Source organism: Meles meles, chromosome 1 (genome assembly GCF_922984935.1).
Source record: "Meles meles chromosome 1, mMelMel3.1 paternal haplotype, whole genome shotgun sequence".
Classification (NCBI taxonomy): domain Eukaryota; kingdom Metazoa; phylum Chordata; class Mammalia; order Carnivora; family Mustelidae; genus Meles; species Meles meles.
In genome coordinates this window covers 31427560-31439648 of record NC_060066.1, presented here as the reverse complement: position 1 = coordinate 31439648, position 12089 = coordinate 31427560, and positions in this window count along the sequence as shown.

Here is a 12089-nt window from a genome sequence, read left to right as displayed (position 1 = left end):
CTTCTCAGGGCTAATATTTGGGCTGAGTCATGGATTCCACGGTCAATAGTTTTTTTTTTTTAAATTCATACCTGGGCATTCTCAGCCCACCGAGAGATGATCAGTTTCTTAGTAACCAGTCTGTTTATCAAATCATTCAATAAGTCATTCAGGAAGCATGGCACAGAGGATGAGAGAAATGAATCAAGAACCAGCTGCTGTGTGCGAACCTTACTTAGCTCTCCCACTTGGGCATGTGGTTTAACCATCATGGACCTTAACTACTTGGTTGGTCAAATGGAGGAAATGCTAATTCCAACCTCATGGGATTGTTAAGAAAATAAGAAAAAATAATTAGAAAATCCTTAGGGCAGTGCCTGGTATTGTAGTAGCACTATGTAATTGCTGAATATAAAAATGAAATTCACCAATTTGTGCCAGAAATATTTATTGCTTGCTTACCAAAGTTCAGGCACTGTGGGGTGCTCAAGATTGATAAGGTACTTGCCTTCGTGGAATTTACATTCTAGATGGAGAAGGGAGATAATAAAAAAGTAAGCAACTAAATAGACAAGATTATTTCAGATACTGATAATTTTCACCCACACACAAAAATAAACTGGGTGATAAAAGGAGTAGAATTGAAATGGAGAGATGGGGAACAGGTTTGGTTAGGGAACCTTTTTCTAATATTTGAGGCAGGGACTAAAGGATGAGAAGGAGGGAGGAATGTGGAGCACAGACACGAGAGCCAGGAGGAGGAGGGAGAATAACCTAGTGTGTGTGGAGTTTTAGTAGAGAACAAGGGTGAGAGCACAGTAAGAAGTTGGAAGGCCAGAGAAGGAGCTAATGATATGTGACCTAGAAGGTCATGCTAAGGAGTTTTGATTTTATTTTTAATTTTAAAGAGATTTTATTTCTGTTATGGTTCTTTCGGTTACAAGTGAAGAAATTTCACTTAAACAGGAGAAAAAAATGATGCCTATAATCAGAACATATCCAAGAGGTAAATCTGATCCATGCAGAACTGGATCATCTGGACCTTCAATAATGGCTTCAGGATAGTTTGTTTCTCCATCTGTCCTTCTCTGCTTTGGTTCCTCTCTCAGCAAGCTTTTTTTTTTTTTTCAATTTTTAAATTTTTTTAAAAAACATATAATGTATTATTAGCCCCAGGGGTACAGATCTGTGAATTGTCTCAGGCAAGCTTTTAACTCAACACAAACAGATGTCCATTAGCATCTCCATATCAACACAGATTTGTGAGAATACCTCAAGATAACTCATTGTTCTGGATTGTCAGGAACTCATTTTGGAACCAATCACTTTGACTCTGATCTGCTGTGCCTGGGTGACTTGCCCACCTCTAGAGTCAGAGGTTGGGGGTCAGTCTCACAGGAACAATAGAGAGAGAATGGAGATGAGGGCTTTTCCATAGGACAATTGATGTGCTTCTAGCAGAGCCAAAGTGTGATGGATTCTGGGCAGGTAAACACAGAAGACCTCTATCACATATTTGACTGGCATCCACTGGAATGTGTTTCACATCCATACTTCTTTATGTTTTGGCATCTATCTCCACTAGCATCTGTGGAGAAGGCAAGTTTCCATCTGTCGTTGCAGGCATGTGTCCATGCAGACTCCATCTTTTGGCTCCCAAGAGAAGTTGATCTTCTCTGGGATACTTCTGCACCTTTCTTGAGGACCAGAAAGACTTTCTGTTTCTCTTCAATACACAAAAACTTGGGGGAGGCACAACCAGACCTTCTGCCTAGACACTGTAGTGCTGTCTGTAGTGCTGACCACCGCTGGTATGAGGATCACAGGTTTCCTGCCTCCTTAGGCTCCCCGTAGAGCCTGGGAACATATAATCTACTTTGTGATCCTACTAAATCCCTTTTGGAATTGAGAAGATGGCACGAGATGCTCCTTCAGAGAAGTATCCAACCTGTGTTCCACTGCTTTTTCTCAGGCTCTTTTTCTGCCTCAGCTCTGAATTTTTAAAGCAACTTTAGGGTTGCTTTAAACCCTAAATTGGCTTATATGCATTCCTCTGAACTCTGTTGGTTATATACATCAATTTGAATTTCATTAAGAAAAAGCCAGGCTTCTGGAATGCAAAAATACTTTATCATATCCTATACCTTTTGCTTAGCATTTTTAAAAATTTTGTTTTGTTTTTTGAGAATTGACTTTTGCTGTTGAGTGTGACATCTCTTTCCCAAGGCAATGACCCTAAACCATACAGGCAGATGTCTGAATGTCTCTCTATTGATAAAACACTGTGTGCTCCAATTCCATTGTCAATCTTCCTGGGAGAATGATGGATATAAATGAACAGGGTTGGTGTTTCTGAACCCTGTTTTCCAGGTGACCACTTACCTTGTTTATATCTCTTCCTAAGACAGAATTTCCAGGAGCTCTTCCAATAAACAATACAAAATTCAGTTTGACTGTAATCAACAAAAATGTACTGTGGCTATTTTAAGCAAAAGCATTTACTTGGATCACATCTGGGGCTCAACAGATGGAATGGCATACAGCAGGAATTTAGGCAGCTTGGTCATCCCTAGGAATTTAGCCAGCTTGGTCACCCTTATTCTTTAGTGGTAAAGAATAACCTCTGGCCCTGACTCATATCCTTGCAATCTTTACTCAGGTACAGGAGAGAGCTTCTCCTTGACCTGGCTTAGATCATATTCTACCCACTGCATGCACAGGGGCATGGAAAAAGGTTCACTGATCCCCATAAATCGGTAATAGAAAGAAGAAGCTATTTTCCCAACAAGACTATACACAATGGGGAAAGGAAATCTCCTAGAATGGAAATCAAGGTGGGGTTAGGAATGAGCAAAACTCACTGCCACAATGCTATGATTCTATATTTTATATAGAATATTGTCTAGCGCTAGAGATATCACTAAGGTACTATTAGAGAATACTATTATAGCCTGTTTCTAAAGATTAAAAACAGAAAAGCAATCCCCATCCAAAGCCTTCCATTAAGAAAGAAATTTTTAGACTATTTATTTCATTCCTCTTCTTACGCAAAGCATCTTTGAAAATATATAGTTTTGTGTTGATCTAAACTACAGTTCCATGTAAACTTGCCCACAGATGTATTTCCATTAAATCTGGACAGCCTACACCCAATGGTGAGGAACATGTAGAACTCTGTTTTCCTAACTTTAATGATTTCTTTAACAGAAGATCCCTTTAAATCTTAATTGGATATAGATCAACAAATTCATTCAGTCAGCTCAATAACTACTAGATAGATATGTCATTTGATTGGCTGCATGTTTCTTGATGGGATTCAAGTTGTTTGGTTTCTTGTGTTTCAAGTTATATGGCTTAAAAAAATAAAAAAAAAGAATAGTTATGATTATAAACTCCAGTAATTATTGAATACTATCTTCTAGGAACTTCACTCAGCACTTTAAATGTGGTTTCATTTAATCATGATGACCACCTTATGAGGTTATACATTGTTATGTTTTGAAATATGTATTGTCATTGTTATTATCATGCCATTTAATAGGTCTCATAAACAGCTTATAAGTGGTGGGCCAAGACTTCCAATCCAAGTATGCTTTCTTAAGAGCCCATTAGGCATTGTAATCCTGAAAGTGATGAAATGGACTGTATATTTGGGCAAAGGAGGCTTTATCAAATTTAGCTTTGTAACCAGAATGCAAACTCATGAGACGGATGATTGCACTCCAATATGTATTCAGTTGTTTTGTTGGAAGAAGGGTTTTTGCAATAAGTTCACCAAGACACTCTTACTATATCATTCAGCTTTAAACTTGGTTCACAGCTTTTCTCCAATTTGAAGAGAGTTGAAGAGAGCAAGGACTTAGACTCTATTTTAACGCTATTTTCAGGGCGTGTTAAAAGACTGACCCATGACAAGTGCTCAGTAAATATTCATTGGACGTTGAAGTTGCACATTGAATCTCAGCCATAACAAAGATCACTGCATCGGATATCCAGATGCAATAAACATAGGACCATGGTCCTCTGGGCAATGTAATCTGTTTTCCAAGTTATTTCCTTTTTGTGTTTATTTGTATGTTTATGGGCACTGGATATATGTGTGTGTTTGTGTGTGTGTGTGCTTGTGTACTAATGGAGGTTTAATGAACTTCTATGTCTGTGGGGAATACTCAGAGTATTTCCTCCAGCCTTAGTAGCATGAATCTGAAATGTGCCACAGACAAATACTGAAAGCCCCAATTGCCTTTGAAAATGATTTAAAAGGACAACATATAAAGGTAATTAAAAAATATGAGCCCTCGATCTGGTGGCCTCAGTTCAAAATCTCTATAAGGTCTAATTTTCTAATTATTTACTATATTCTCTTTTATGTTGCTCATAGAAATATTAGAATTTTCTTTGATTACAGTAAGCTTTGTATCACTTTCTATCTATTGTGCTGGTTAGGTCCTCCAGCTGAAGGTTGCATAGAAGTGGCATTAGCTAGAATCTTTGCCCTGTTCTTGATTTTAAAGGGAATGTTTTAAAATAAATGACAACTGTTACTGTATATTTTTGCTAGATGTTCATTATTAATTGTGTTTATTATTTATTTAATTCTTCTCAGCTCCAAGTTACACTTTATTGCCTGTGCTGTGAAAATGAGATGGACCTTTTAAATATTTTGCCTTTGACAGCTGGCATGAGTTAAACTTTGACAGTACAGGGCAATAGAAAGATACTGCAGGAGGTTCTCCTTCTTTCCTATCTCCTTCAGCAGCTGCTATGAAATCTTTCATTTTCTCTCCCTGTGCCTAGGGTCTCCATCATCTTTAATCTGGGTTATAACAAAGACTTTGGCCTTACCCAAATTGCTTCTGCCCTCAGCACATAGCTATTCAAGTTAACGTTCTAAAACTCGGCTTCAGATAGTTGTCTCTTTTCTTACAGGATGATATTCCTGAAATTTTACCAAAGTCAAATACGTGCAAACCACCAATGGAATTATGGATTATAAGGAAAATCTCTTCCTGGAAAATGAAACATTGATCCCAAATTGCTAATTACAGTGCATATTTTAGATGGGGTTGTTAAAAATTTATAACTTACATGTCACGCATGTCCTTTTACTTTGTTCTTTTCCTTCCTAATTACTAATGTGGTCAATGAGCTTAGGTTCAATGAGTCCTTATGTTTAGCCTAATGATTCCCATCTTTATCTCAAGCTTATTAAGTTCATGAGATCTTTTTTTGTTATCACTAAGGTCAGCACTTTGGGGGAACTATTTCTGTTTGTAAAGTAATGAGTAAAAGGCAAGAAAACTACAATTTTTTTCTATTTCTGTGCTAGGATGCTGACATAAATTATACAGCGAGCACTACCATCCAAAGGTGATTCATTAGACGGGGTACAGCACATAAGTTTAGAACATCAAAAGCAATTTTAGGCTTTCCAAACATGTCTAAATGTGAGCATTGTTTAGACATATTAAAATGCTCAAGGGCTCTGTTTACAAAAGCTTTTTTGGTGTTCCTTCATTCCCTTAAAAACAAACCTAAACTCCATGAGCATACTGTTCCATATCATCTAAAATTTCAGCTTAGTTTTCAAGCTGGAGCTCTCACTATTGTCCCTCTTTCATAGCCTCGTGCACCTTCACCATTCTCAAGTGTGGCTGGTTTTCTTGCCTGTTTCTGTAGTCAGAACTTGCCATCAGTCTGGCTTTACCATTTCATCTTCTCTCCTTCAAAGTCACACTAATTTTTCCATGTCTCTTGGAAACACTAACTTGAACATGAATCCTCTCCCTTCTCCCGTAAGCATGCCCAGAACAAAATACTTTTTCCTCTATGTTCCCAAAACACTTTATTTTCTTGAAACCGTATCTTCTGATTGGTGATAACCACACCAGCATGGGGTACAGGATAAATCCCATCTCCTTTTCATATTTCAACTAAATAAAATTAAATAGTTCGAGTCATCATTTAATCCAGCAATTTCCTCTTGTTCCCAGGATCTATACTCTAAAAAAGTCTAATAATAATAAAAGTTCCAATAACTGTTACATAGTGATTACAATGTGTGCTTTGCATATATTAATGCATTGGGTGACGGCAACAACTCTATAAGTAGGTATTACTACAGCAGGAAACTGAGATGCAGAAAGGTCACACAGCTGGGCTGTATGCATTACTTTGAGCCTTATGGAGAGCAAAGCCATACGCAAAAGGTGAAGAAACTGGTTTTGTAAGGGACTCTGTAAACCAGGGTGGAGTAGGCAGCTTTTGGACTCATGTGACACAGTGTGGCACAGAAGAAGAGAGACTCTCTCCTCCCTTCTGAGTGGATCTCATCTTGCTTCAGTGTGGTGAGAATTCGTGGAAAGGCAGTGGCTCAGGAACTTTTGGAATGGTCCATTTGGGCCGCAGTGGAATCCAACACTTAGCCCGTTTATTGACCTTCTGGTGGAGTGCAGCACTGACGCCAGAAAGGCTTCAGGCTCAGAGGATTCTGATGAGGGAAAGCCCTGGAGGGTTAAATATTTTGGGGGAGCTCTTTCTAGGGATTATCAAAAAGTGAGTGAGACTTGGATAACCTGTAAGTCCTCCATTATGAGGGCCTGGGCAAGGGACACTGAAATCTGTATTGTTAGGACTAATGCGACTCCAAAGGGCCTATGGTTCTGTGAAGCCAAGAACCACTTTGGATACAAAGATGATCTTATCTATCCCCAGTTAGCTTTCAAGACAGGCATTATTATTTCTCTCAGATGTTTCAGAAACTGGAACTCAGAGAAATAAGTAACTTACTCAAGACCAAGATTCTTGTAAGTAGCAGAGCTGGGATTCAAACGCAACTATTTCTGACTCTAAAGTTCACATTCTCTTCACTGTACATACTGGCTTCCTGTTATGATGAAAAAAGAAAAAAAAAATACTGTTGTGTCTTCTGTCTGGCATATACAGGCAAAGCATTCCTTTCTCAGTACTTGGCATTTCTCATGACCTAGAAATTAGAATTCATTGATATTTTTATAAAATGAAATCCCCAGTGAAGAGTTTTATCCTCAACCAAGTTAGATAAACCTCAGTGTGCTGCTACAATCTGATGATTCTCAATGTGGTTTTCTTTAGAACATGTGAGTTCAGATGCAGCCATCACTTTCAATGTGTGAATAAATGTGTATAGCACAGTTGCTCACTCTCAGTTCACATGGTGTACAGATAAGAGGAGACCCTCCATTTCCCACAGTCCACAGGCCAGCCTCATAGAAGTATGTTTTTAATGTTTACAACAAGATGCTTTTCCCAAGAGATTATATTCCTCATAAATCTACATTACCCTACTTAAGAAATTCTTTGAACATCTTCCTTTAGTAAAAAAATAAAAATACAATTGTGTCTCAATCATAAAAAAGAGAGCGGATATTACATATTAATGGAAATATAAACCAATCAGGGGATTCTGCATTAGATTCAGTTCATGTAAGTTCTGATGCAAGTATAAATTTTATTTTTATCATAGGAAATCTGATCGTGCATTAGGTTTAATTTTGAATAATTTCTGTTACTATAATTCAGAGGAAACTTCATTCCAAAGAAGGAGGAAATGCCACTGCTCATAGCCAAAGTTAACAGTTTCACTGAGAACCTGGGTTTAATTGTTTGCCAATTCCATGTGAGTCAGGGAAGCATATTTGATTCATCTGGGCACCCCAGTTGAGGGTCTGAATGGTTCCCAGTGTGCATTAATTTAGTCTGTACCTGCTTCTGTTTTCCTCTCAGCCATTCTGAATGACTGGGTCACACTGTGAAGTGATGTCATCCACCCTTTCTTGTACCTAATCATTCTGACTGGCTAATAATCACAGAACATATGTTTCAGAACATAAAGCTCTCTTGGTAGAGTTAAGAATTTAAATCCCCACGCTACACAATTAGGGTTTTTGTTGGAATGCATACATGTAACATTTAATTTATATAAATGTATATTTTAAAAAACTATATGTCTAAGGAGGAGGTGAGAAAAAAACCAACTCTGTCTGGAAGTCAGTCCTTACAGCTATGCAAAAGTTTCCAAACTAACTACCTGAAAGAAAATCAAACATATATTTTGCCAAGAATGTTTCCCTCTAGTATTTCAATCCTAGTAAATTCTACGTGTCTCAGAAAATGAATTTGTTCTTTTCTAGCATCATTTATTTGTTGATGTTCATGATTTTCTATGTTTCAATTTTAATCAAAGTATGAAATAGAACATTAGTTCCAAAAAGATACAGTTCGAGTTTTGTACTTGGTTAGAATCGAAATAGGTTGTTTTGAATATTTGAGGTTTCTCTTCCCTATTAACAATCATGAATAAACTACTGTTCTTGCACAATGTAGATGATTAAACGGTGAAATTGGGAAGTAAGTTCAACAACGGACTAATAATGAAAACTCATGAGAGTGTACTGACGCTAGGCCATGGTATTTCATTGAAATGGTTGTTGCTTCTTAGGAAAGGATGTGTCACTGCTTTGGGGGCCTGGCATGTGGGAGGCCGACTAACTGCTGAAAATGTAACAGTTGGAATATCTTAAGCTGAAAAATGTGTTGAAATAAATCTTCAAGTCAGCATCCGAATCCAAAAACCTTACTAAATGAACACCTGCCCTATTCTTGGAGCCAGGAACGTATTATCCCGCTCTCCTCCCATCACTCAGGCCACCCAACCTCCAGATGGTCAAACTCTTTCTGTGTTTCTAAATCCAGCTCAGATACCACCTTCTCCATAAGTGGTGCCCCCACGCCCTCCTCCCCACCTCAAAAGTCAGTTCTCTTCTTTAAGTGCTCATGTTCCTGTCTGTGTCTTTCTGGAGGCGACTTACTCTTTATTAGAACCGTCTGAGTCCCTGTCTCATTTCCCCTATTTGATTCTAAAAGCTCTCCTGGTTCATTATCTGATTCATCTCTCACTTCTTCATAGACCTGAGGGAGTGCTCTATACAGGCCAAGAATAACAATGCGGGGGTGCCTGGATGGCTCAGTGGGTTTAAGCCTCTGCCTTCAGTTCAGGTCATGATCCCAGGATCCTGGGATCGAGCCCCGCATCATCGGGCTCTCTGCTCAGCAGGAAGCCTGCTTCCTCCTCTCTCTCTCTGCCTGCCTCTCTGCCTACTTGTGATCTCTGTCTGTCAAATAAATAAATAAATAAAATTTAAAAAAAAAAGAGAATAACAATGCAGAGAGCTCACACTGACTGAGAGTTTCCTTAGTGTGAAAAGTTTCATTTAATCCTTCAAAACACATACAAGACAGGTATTCTTATTGTTTCTGGTTTTCAAGTAGGAGACCTGAGCCCTCAAGAGAATGAATAACTGGTAAATATTCCAACACGGGACTCAAACGCAGGCAGTGTGACTTCAGAGCTGGTGCTCCGAAAAACAGGAAGGGGCACTAAGTCAGGAGAAATAAATTTACCAAGTTATATACAGAATCAATACAAGACCGAGGATAAGGTTGTGTCAGTCTTCTACCATAAGAATATTCAGATAATCTTTATAAAAAAATAAGAAATAAATTTAAAAATTTAAAAAAAGAATATTCAGATAATCTAATTCCCACCTTTCATGCTGTAGCCCTTGCAAAATAATACAAAAAGAGTAGGAGACCATTTTCTTCCATCCAGTTTTTGGGTCAGGTTTTTTTGTTTTGTTTTTTGTTTGTTTTTTTGGGAGGGGGAGTTATTTATTTGTTTATTTATTTTTTGAGAGATCGAGACACAGAGAGAGAGAGAGAGAGGGAGAGAGAAAGCCCGAGTGGAGGGAGCAGCAGAGAGAGAGGGAGAAGCAGACTCCTTGCTGAGCAGGGAGCCCAATGCGGGGCTCAGTCCCAGGACCCAGGATCACAACCTGAGCCAAAGGCAGACACTTAACTGACTGAACCACCCAGGTACCTCAGTTTTATTCTAACTTGGCAAAGCCAGGATTTAAACTTGGGACCACCAAAGCCCAAAGCCTCGTGATCAGCAACCACGACACTACTAGGGTGTTCTCTCCTCTGTTATCCTCAGCTTCTGTTTTGATCGTTAAACTGATGTGTCCCTCTGTTGGCTTGCTGACCAACTCCTAGAACCTCTTCCTCTCAAAGCTGTTCTTCTATATTCTTAGCCTTCTCATTTTTTCCCCAGTCTCTTGTTTTCAAGGTCAAGTCACCTTTTTCATTTTTATTCTCCTGATGGTCAAATTTTTAGGCTTTACAAGATTCTTGCTGCCCCTCGCTGAGCCCTCTTCAAGTTCTGCACATATGATATTAATATTAAGTGACTGCTCTGAGTTATTCCGTTGTTGATCTAATAACTGTCATGTGCGTTTTTCTGAAAACAATAATTGCGAGATTGCACAGGCTGATTCGGTAACTGCCGTCATGTGCATGAATATAAAGTAAACACAAGGGAGCAGATGAGAGTAAGCGAAAGCAACTGCCAACTGGAACTTCAGAAAAGAATGATGTTCTGAAACCTCAGGAGCCATTGAGCACAATTGAACCGTATCTATTTTTGGCAATCTATTAAGGATACATGAAATATTGTGGCTTCCCTCCCCTGCCCCCAATACATTCTGGGTATATGGAACTGATCTAGTGCGTAATGGCAAGCAGTCTAGGAACCTTGGTTGCATGGTACTTTGAGTTAGAGCATAACTCAGAACTATTTCTGGCATTTTCTTCCTATCAAGATTCATAATGATATAACAATGCTTGATACACATCTTTTCTATGTTCCAATATTTTTGTGCTTGCTCTATAGAAATGACCCAACATGATTTTTCTTATACACAAGGCATACAGATTTTATGAAGTTATTATGTATAACTTCAGTATTGATCTCAGGTGTTTTTTTGTTGTTGTTTTTTCTTCATATTAGTCTCTGCCAAAATACATCGGAGTAAAGAAGAATTTCAACATTTTCTTGCACACACCATAAAATACAATATCATTTCCTCTCATACTTTTAAGGGTTTTTCCAACAGAAAAAGTATATAAAAGCCAGCACTGAATACCTATCAAGTAATACAATTCATTGTTACTCTCATGTCTATTATTACTGTCATGGTTATTATTATTGTTATGATTAGAGAAAGACTCATCTTGATGGTAGTCATCACGAGCATTGTCTTATCACTTTTTGGAATTTGACAATTTAATGCTTATTTTGGCGATGAGTTTCCATAAGAAGTCTTACCTAATTATGTTATGTACCCAAAACATCTTGAATAGTTTCTAATTCTTGATCCATTAAATCCATTTAAATATGTCCCAGCATTTCCCTCCTTTTTTTTTTTTTAAGATTTTATTTATTTATTTGAGAGACCGAGAGATAGAGAGAGGAGAAGGAGTTGGAGGAGGGGCAGAGGGAGAAGCCAACTCACTGCAGAGCAGAGAGCCCAACGTGGGACTTGATCCCAGGACCTGGGAAACATGACCTGGGCTGAAGACAGATGTTTAACTGACTGAGCCACCCAGCTGCCCCCCAGCATTTCCTTCTTTTGGCTTTGATTCTAATCTGCTCTCTTAAACTTGTGGGTCTCTTAGCCCCAGTGCCACCTGACTTTGGAGCACTTCTCAAACTTTAATCTCTATATAGATCACCTGGGGATCTCATTCACAGCCCCATGCTTAGCAGGTCTTTAGTGGGCTATGGATTCTGCATTTCCTATTAGCTCTCAGGCGATGCCAATGTTGCTAGATCTGTGGACAACACTTTGAATAGAGAACAACTTTATGTTTAACAAGTTCTCAATTAGACCAATGTATCCTTGATTCTTTCCTCTTCCTAAATACACAACGAATCAGTCATTTAGTCAACAAATATTTATTGAAACCCACTGTGGCCACATAAATCAAATACCCTTTGTTCTCATGCAGGGTCACCTACTTCTTTTCATTCCCACTGGCGTTACTCTCAAGTTCAGTGCTGCAATGATCTCTTCTGGACTTTTGCAATAGCTGCTAAATGCATCTCTCTACATACACCCTTTTTTCCATTGTCAATTCAATTCATTTCTTTTAAACAGCAACAACAAAAAAAAAAAAAAAAAAAGAAAAGAAAAGAAGAAGAAAAAAGAAAAAGATTTAGGAAATAACACTTC